A 9,894-nucleotide genomic window follows, 5' to 3' on the forward strand; every position below is an offset into this window, starting at 1 on the left:
ATTGATGTGTTTATCATATCCACATCCAAAGAATTTGTTGGTGAGTATGGTGTTTGAGGTGCTTCTATAACTAGAGATTTTGGCTGTGACTCCACATTTATTGGAGCCACATCAAGCTGAATTTGTGAAGGTGCAGTGACTGTGTCTTTAGCACCAGTTTGCACAGTGTGTGTACCCTGTGCATCCCCATAGGTTTTTAATTTCTTCTTTTTGGCATAATTTTGGGGTGAGCTTGTGTCCCTAACCCTCTTGGCATGTGCTCTTGATTGAGAGTTTTGTTCAATAGCTACATCCTTTTGGGAGGATGCAGCTAGAAATGAGCTTTTGTCCTTTTTAAGCACTGCAGTTTGTTGGGAAACTGCAGTGTGGCTAGGCTGGGATTCACTCAACTCTCCAACCTTATTCTTGGGGTTTCTTTTATGTTCACCCCTTCCCTCACCTAACTTACCCTCCTTCACACTCCCCTCTTTGGCTTTTGTGGAATTTGCAACTGGCATCTTTTGAGAGATACCAGAGGGGGCTTTCTTTGATTTGGATTTTGAAATAATAGAAGGTTTGGCAGCTTTGGTAGGCAACTATTTGGTCATTGGCACAGTTGCCATAGCTACTCTTGAACTCAAAGAAATTGTGGAGGTTGGAATAGTTATAGGGATGAATGAACTTACCTCACTTACCTGAGGTGCTTGCATTACAGGAAAGTAGAATATTGGCACATCCTTGTGATGATTGGCCCTGTTCAAATCTGCAATGAGCCTTCTCTCTTGAACCCAACAATCCAGTTTGTTGTTGGGGTTCTCAAGCACAATCTTTTCACAGAGGTGGTTAGCTAATAGCATAAGAAATCTAGCATAGTACACATTCTTACCTCTTTTATTTAACTCCCCTAATTTAAAACCTAACTCAAACAAGACAAGATCACTGAAATTATAAAATTTATCTGTAACTAGCATGTATAGTATGTTAAGCATGGAAATATTCACTGAATCGAAATTACTGATCTTTTCTGAGAAAACCTTTGTAACTACATCATACAAGAAACTCCACTCTTTCCTAAGATCCATTCTCCTAATATCACTCAGTTTAGAAGTAGGAAGTGCATAGTGCATGGAATTGAGCATATTGACTATATCAGTGTCAGTGTGTGGTGAAGTCACATTGTTATCAGGAATTTTGAAACATGCTTTTATCACATCACTATTTATAAAGAATTCTTTACCTTTGATGGTTAGAGTGATGGTCTTATCTGTAGAGTTATAGGTAGCAGTGGTCCACATCTCTTCAATAACTTCACAGAAGATTGTGGGTGATTCCAGCATGACATAATTGAGCTTGCAATTCTTCAAAAAGTCCATCATCTTGTGATAGTCATCCGATTGCTGAATACCCTTGTTCACTAATGCAGTGAAATTGTTCTTCTCATAAATGAAACCAGTTTGAGACATAATCTTTACAACAGGTGCCATTGTTAGAGAATAAGAGCTTGAAGATAAAGAGAGTAAGTGCTTTGAGAGAAAATGAAATTAGAGCAGTTGAATTGAGAATGATAAAAGAAAAGCAATTGCAATGAAATAAGCTTTTATACTATCTCAAAAATAACTGATAAAAATAACAAAGTAAAATAAATTAACCAATAGAAATTGCCTAAAATAGCCGTTTAAAAATAAACTGTAAAAATTCCCCCATTATCCTTCGTGTTATGCTTACAAACTGTAAGTATACTCGATGGATAATGTACATGAAATTAATGGCTGAGATTAAGACAATTCGACGGATGAGGATAAACTGTTATCCGTCAAGACATAAAATATTCCATAAAAGTAATTGATTTTTATTAGCAAATTGTTTGTCGACGGATGACCAAACTCGATGGATAAGGGTCATCCGTCGAGATGTAAGTTTTGACTTAGCCAAAATTTCATCCAAGACTGAAAAATCAATTAAATTTCTGGCTGCATTTCAACTTGCAAATTAACTCAGATAGATTTAAGAGTAATTAAGCATACCTAACTCACTTACCAACCTTGAAAAAGTGGATTCATCCAGTGGGTTGGTAAAGATATCTGCAAGCTGCTTCTCACTGGGAACAAAATGTAGTTCCACAGTATACCATTCATTACATGTTCCTTTATGAAATGGTACTTGATATCTATGTGCTTTGTCCTTGAATGTTGTACTGGATTTTCAGTGATGGCAATTGCACTTGTGTTATCACGGAAAATAGGAATCCTCTCAACTTGCAAACCATAGTCTAGCAATTGATTTCTCATCCATAAAATCTGTGCACAGCAACTGCCAGCAGCAATATATTTAGCTTCAGCTGTAGAAGTAGAAACTGAATTTTGCTTTTTACTGAACCAGAACACAAGCTTGTTTCCTAGAAATTGACAGGTTCCCGTTGTACTCTTTCTATCAATTCTACAACCTGCATAATCTGCATCTGAATAACCAGTTAGATCAAAACCAGAATCTCTAGGGTACCAAATGCCAAGGTTTGGTGTTCCCTTGAGATATCTGAAAATTCTCTTAATGGCTAGTAAGTGAGATTCTCTAGGATCAGCCTGAAATCTAGCACATAAACATGTAGCAAACATTATATCTGGCCTACTAGCTGTTAAGTACAGAAGTGAGCCAACCATGCCTCTATAACTTGAAATATCCACAGACTTTTCAGTAGTGTTTAATTCAAGCTTAGTTGCAGTGGCCATGGGAGTTTTTACAGATGTGCAATCCATTAGATCAAATTTCTTTAAAAGATCAAAAATATATTTAGTTTGACTGATGAATATTCCATCACTACCTTGCTTAACTTGTAAGCCAAGAAAGTAAGTTAGTTCTCCCATCATACTCATTTCATACTTACTTTGCATCAATTTGGCAAACTTTTTGCAAAGTTTCTCATCTGTAGAGCCAAAAATAATATCATCTACATAAATTTAAACAAGTATACTAGAGCCATTAACATTTCTGAAAAATAAAGTTTTATCTACGGTACCTCTTGTGAAGTGATTTTCCAAAAGGAACTTTAATAAAGTGTCATACCGGGCTCTAGGTGCTTGCTTCAGTCCATAAAGTGCTTTCAAAAGATAATAGACATATTCTGGAAAATTTGGATCTTCAAAACCAGGAGGTTGACTGACATAAACTTCTTCCTCCAAATCTCCATTCAGAAAGGCACTTTTGACATCCATTTGATAGACTTTGAAATTGGCATGGGCTGCATAGGCTAAGAAGATTCTGATGACTTCAAGTCTTGCAACAGGAGCAAATGTTTCATCAAAATCTATTCCTTCTTGCTGACAATAGCCCTTAGCAACCAATCTAGCTTTGTTCCTGACAACTATGCCATTTTCATCCATCTTATTTCTGAATACCCACTTGGTGTCTATTGGATTCTTTCCTTTAGGCTTGGGCACCAGCTTCCATACATTATTCCTTTCAAATTGGTTTAGCTCCTCCTGCATAGCTAAAATCCAATAAGGATCCAACAAAGCTTCTTCTACCTTCTTTGGTTCTTCCTTGGAAAGAAAGCTGCTGTATAGACATTCTTCCTGAGTTGCTCTTCTTGTTTGAACTCTAGAAGAAACATCACCAATAATAAGCTCAAAGGGGTGATCTTTTGTCCATTTCCTTTGTTGAGGTAGATTAGCTCTAGATGAAGAAACCTCATTGTTTTCTTGATGCGTGATTGAGTTTTGATTGTTAGAAACTCCCCCTGAGTTTATGGAGCTTTTATTTGAGAAAGGGGAACTTTCTATAGGTGATCTATCTTGACTTCCTGCTCCTTTTGATAACCCGACAGATGGTAAATTTTGAGTACCGACGGATGAAGCTGGTTGTCTCCCGACGGATAACACAGATTGTCTTCTGACGGATGAAGCATTATGCAACTCGATAGATGTTGAGTTTTGTGCTTCATTGGTGGTAGATTTATCTGCATTATCCTTAGATACATTCTCTTGATCACTTTCATCATCACTGTCATCACTAACCATCTCCACATTGTTGAATTTGAGGCTCTCATGGTAATCTACATCTTTCAGTCCTTCAATCTTTTTATCATCAAACACAACATGTATTGATTCCACAACAATATTGGTTCTTAGATTGTAGACTCTATATGCTTTACCAACAGCATATCCAACAAAAATTCCTTCATCTGCTTTAACATCAAACTTACCATTTTGATCAGTTTGATTTCTCAGAATATAGGATTTACAGCCAAAGACATGAAGAAAGTTTAGAGTTGGCTTCTTGTTCTTGAACAATTGATAGGGAGTCATGCATCTTTCTTGATTAACCAGAGAAATATTCTGAGTGTAACATGCAGTATTTACAGCTTCAGCCCAGAAATATGTTGGTAACTTAGATTCTTCAAGCATTGTCCTTGCAGCTTCAATAAATGATCCGTTCTTCCTTTCCACTACTCCATTCTGTTGTGGAGTCCTTGCTGCTGAAAACTCATGCAGAATCCCATTTTTCTCACAAAATGCTCTCATGACAGAATTCTTGAACTCAGTTCCATTGTCACTCCTGATTCTTCTAACCTTGAAATCAGGATGATTATTGGCTTGCCTTATGTGATTGATAATGATTTCACTAGCCTCATCTTTAGACTTTAGGAAATATGTCCAAGAGAACTTTGAGAAATCATCTACAATTACTAGGCAAAATCTTTTCCTTGAGATTGACAATACATTGACTGGTCCAAATAAATCCATGTGAAGCAGTTGCAAAGGCTCTTCAATTGTTGAATCAAGTTTCTTCCTGAATGATGCTTTAATCTGCTTCCCCTTTTGGCAGGCATCACACAGTCCATCCTTAGAAAACTCCACTAGAGGAATGCCTCTGACCAGTTCTTTCTTTACTAGCTCATTCATGGTCTTAAAGTTTAAGTGGGATAGCTTCTTGTGCCATAGCCAACTTTCATCCTGACTTGCTCTACTGAGAAGACAAGTTACAGATTCTGTATTAGATGAGTTGAAATCAGCTAGGTACACATTTCCTTTTCTCACACCAGTGAGAACCACTTTGTTGCTTCTTTTATTAGTCACAACACAGGCTTCTGAGTTGAAGGTTACTGAATTGCCTTTATCACAAAGCTGGCTGATACTCAATAGATTGTCTTTGAGACCATCCACTAAAGAAACCTCCTCAATGTTGACATTGTCCTTTGAAATCAAGCCATATCCCACAGTATAATCCTTGCTGTCATCTCCAAAAGTAATACTTAGGCCAGCTTTCTCCTTAAACTTTGTGAGCAGGGTAGAATCACCAGTCATGTGTCTTGAACAACCACTATCCAAGTACCAAATATTCTTTCTGTTTCCCTGCACACATCAAAATCAAATCAAGTTGATTTTGGTACCCAAGTTTCCTTGGGTCCTGCCTTGTTAGCTTTCTTTTTCTGTTTCTTAGGCTTTATTTATTTGACTTGGGAATTTCAGATTCATCCTTAGTCATTTGAGTTGGGCCTTTGAAACCATTCAATGCAACAGAATTATCATGCATATTATGACTAACAGGAAATGGCATGCTATGTGTAAACATGTTATTCCAGTAAGGCATGCTAAATGGAATTTGTGGCATACTATATGCAGCATAATAAGGATTAGGTGCAAATGGCATATTAGTATAATGTGCATTCATGTTCTGTGTAGACATAGCATTAACAGGCATGGGAGGCATGGTATTCATGTTAGGAAATTGAGGTTGCACAGACATGAAAGTAGGCATGGCAGATTTGCAATTAAAAGACAAATGATTTACACTACCACACTTGACACAGATTTTTCTAGGAGCATATTTATCAGGTGTGTAGTTATTGTGTTTGTTAATCCCTACTTTACCATTCCTATTATTTTTCTTTTTAGTCTATGTTCTTACCTCAATCTTTTCAAGTCTGTCACTTAACTGTTTGACAGTCATGTGACCAATATTAGCCTTTTTCCCTTTCTTAACTTGACTCGACTCTTCTGAAACAAAGTTCTTGGAAACAGACCCATACTTCTCATTCAGCTTAACTAGTTTGGCCTTTTGATGGGCTTGCTCACAGCCGACGGATGATGATTTTCATCATTCGATGGATAACACTTTTTGTTATCCGACGGATGATCCTCATCATCCGTCGAGTCTACATCTGTTAGCAGTCCATCTACCAAATTAGGTTCTAGTTTTTCTTTGTTCTTTTTCCAGGCTTCATCACATAAGGACTCAATTCCTTGAACTTTGCTGATTTGAGCATGGATATCCCTGGATGTTTTCCATGCTTTAATCACCTCTTGTTCACGCTCGAGCTGCTTCTTCAAAATTTCTTCCTTTTTCAAGGACTCAGTTAATTCCTCCTTGGCAATCTTACACTCAATTCTTAATTTCTCAAAATCAATAAATTGAGACTCAAGCACATTATTCCTCTCACTCAAAAACAAATTGTTTTCTTTGATTTTAGCATTTTCTTTAGTAAGAGACTTAAGTGTAACACGCAAATGATATAACTCTGTAGACATGTCATTAGTGGCATCATTACACTCTGCTTTAGATAAATGTGCAAGGTTTGTTGTAATTACCTGATTGCTTGAGGAACTTGTTTCTGTCTCATCAGACTTGGCCATTAGGGCTAGATTGACATAGCTGACATCTTCATCTTCATCCAGACCATCTGCTGCCCAGTCATTTTCTTGTGTAATAAAAGCCCTTTCCTTTTGCTTGAGTAGATCAAAGTATTTTTGCTTATAATCCACAGACTCAAACTTTTTCTTACTGGAATCTGACTTCCTACACTCACTAGCAAAATGCACTGCCAAGCCATATTTGAAACATTTGAATTTTGATTTATCCACCATGTTTCTATTTGGCTTGGCTGCTCCAAAGTTCTTCTTGAACTTGAGCTTGGCAAATCTCCTGGAAAGAAAAGCTAGGTGCTCATCAATGTCCTCCATGTCATTTTGGCTCAATGAATTTTCACTTTCTACTGCAAGCCCCTTGCCCTTGTTCTCACAGACCCTTGAAGTTGATTCAACAGCTCCCATCTTCACTTCCTTCTCCTTTTCCAACTCAGCAACTAGTGCAATGGATCCTCCTTTCTTTTTTCCTCTCTCCATCCTTTCATCCTTCTCTATTTCAAGCTCATAGGTTTTCAGGATTCCATACAGTCTCTCCAAAGTAAACTCCTTATAATCTTGTGAGTTTCTTAATGAGACTGTCATTGGTTTCCATTTCTTTGGAAGAGATCTAAGGAATTTCAGATTGGAATCTTTAGTTTGATAGACCCTTCCATGCAACTTTAGAGCATTTAGTAGTTTCTGAAACCTACTAAATATGTCAGTAAGAGACTCACTTTCTTTATTATAGAAATACTCATATTGCTGAATCAGGAGCTGCATCTTGTTTTCTCTAACTTGCTCAGTGCCATCACAGATGATCTGTATTGTATCCCAAACTTCCTTGGCAGTTTTGCAGTTGATAATGTTGTCAAACATATCTCCATCAACTCCATTAAACAGGATATTCATGGCCTTTTTATCCTTCCTGACTTGTTCAATGTCAGGATCAGACCATTCATGCCTTGGTTTGGGGACTGATGGTTCGTTTCCTGTTGCAGCTCTCATTGGAACATGAGGGCCTCTTTCTATGCAGTCCACATAGGACTCATCTTGAGAAAGCATATAAAGATGCATCTTTACCTTCCAATGATGGTAATTATCTTTATCCAGAAAAGGAATCTTGACTCCAACATCCTTCTTGTTCATCTTGCTATATTGTTTTGATCTTTAAACTCTTTGTAGGTTAAGAGCTTGCTTTGATACCAATTGTTAGTCCCTTAACAATATGACAAGAATTACAGAAGGGGGTTGAATGGAATTCTTGAAACTTTTTCTTGAAATAAAATGTTCTAACTAATATAAATATAAGTATATTGATTAGCACAATGCGGAATAAAAACTTAAGTGAATCAAAACACAAGTAATTAAAAACAAGAGTCTTTAAAAACTTTCTGGTGGATTTGAATGATTCCACCAGAGATATATATTATATATCGAGAGAACCCTGTGTGCAAGAATGCTCACAGCTGCTTACAAATATTGAACTGCTGAGAATACAGAGAAGTGCTAATAATTCGGCTTACAAATGTTTCTCTTGTTGTGTTCCCAAATATATGTTTCTATTTGCTACTTCTTGGTTTATATATTACCAAGATTACAAAGTCAAAAGACAGGATCATCATAAAAACCATCGAGTCTAATACTTTGCTACTTTGTTCTCTATTACCCAGTTAATAGGCTTCATCATTCTATTTGCATACACTTTGACGCATGTGACTATGTTGTCACTGTCAACGGATATTTGAATTCTTTATCCATTGAGTACATGATCATCCGTCGAGTTTATGATCATTCGTTGATGCCTTTGTTGATCATCTGTCGACTGCTATATTGATCATCCATTGATATCCATTTGATCATCTGTCGATGGCTTTGTTAATCATCCGTCGGTAGCTATTTTGGCACTTGACTTCATTTCATTTATGCAGAATTACAAGACATCATCTATGTACAATTAATCAACTTATTCTGCATATCTAGTTAAAGTCAACATGACTTATATGCTACTACAGAATCTATAGAAAGGTGTATGCAGAAATGTGCTATAGACTCATTATTACATAAGCTACTCACTCGATGGATAATAGGTCATCATCCGTCGGGACTATATGAGTTATCCGTCGGGACTATAATTCTTATCCGTCGAGTGCTACATTATTTCACTAAGTAAAATCTACTAAGGTGTTTTGTTCAAGTAATCATCAAGTACACAACATATACACAACAATCTCCCCCAATTTATGTCTACTGAAATTGTAGCCATAAATTAAGAGATACTTGATGATAACAAAACACCCTAAACATATAACTTTAAGAGAAAGTAGATATTACTGAAAAGTGCTTCAATTAACAAAATGTACAAAGTTTGGCTTACAGTCATTTTCAAGATGCTCCTCTAGCCTGAGCAGATTTATTTATTTTCTTGAAGGTCTGGATCTTCTTCCAAACTTTCTGTTGTTTTCTTCAATCTGATTTTGGAGCTGCCTGTGGAATTCTAGTTCATCAGATTCTGAGAGATTTAGCTTTCCTTGCATTTCCAAAAGAGTCTCATTGCTAGAGATGCTCAATTAGTCTTCTAATCTGAAGAATCTTCTCACACCTTTGTCATCTATAAATGTCATCATCCAGTAGGGCCTTAGATGCACTCTTCTCCCTGTGTAAGGGATGATTAGAGTCTTTGGGAGTGCATCTTTAGCTCTAACACTCCTTAGTTCTTCAATCTTCTTCAATACTAGTCTTCTTGCAGTGACATTGAACCCAAAGTTCTTCTTGAAGGATGAGTAAACTTTAATCAGTACAACTTGGCTCTCTTGAAGAATCCTGTGAAGTGGCCACTGAATCTCCTTTCCTCCTTTGTACTTGAACACTAACCTTTCAGGTAGGTTTCTGTATGCATCAATACCTCTTACTTCATCTAGTTCATCCAGATAGAGATTTAGATCAGAAAATTCTTTGATGTCACACAAGTACAGATAGTCTCCCCTATTGACTTTAAGCTGAGCTTTGACTATAGATTTGGATTTGAGAGGAGACAGCTTCACTTTCTTGACTGCTCTTGACTTTGTCCTTTTTGGCTTGCTAAGGATTGGTAGATTGAAGTCTGGAATTGGCATGTTCTCCCATTCTATTGGCTCATCCTTGGGCACAATAGGTTCACCATGAATATTCCTGTAGGGATCCACCACCCTTATGTCTTCAAATACCATAGAGGGCTTTGTTACTTGAGTTGTAGCTGGTGTGGATTCCTTAGGAAATTGATCTTCCAATTCCTTGTCAACAATATCCAGTCTCCTTT

This window comes from Apium graveolens, chromosome 8 (assembly GCF_009905375.1).
Source record: "Apium graveolens cultivar Ventura chromosome 8, ASM990537v1, whole genome shotgun sequence".
NCBI classification, from domain to species: domain Eukaryota; kingdom Viridiplantae; phylum Streptophyta; class Magnoliopsida; order Apiales; family Apiaceae; genus Apium; species Apium graveolens.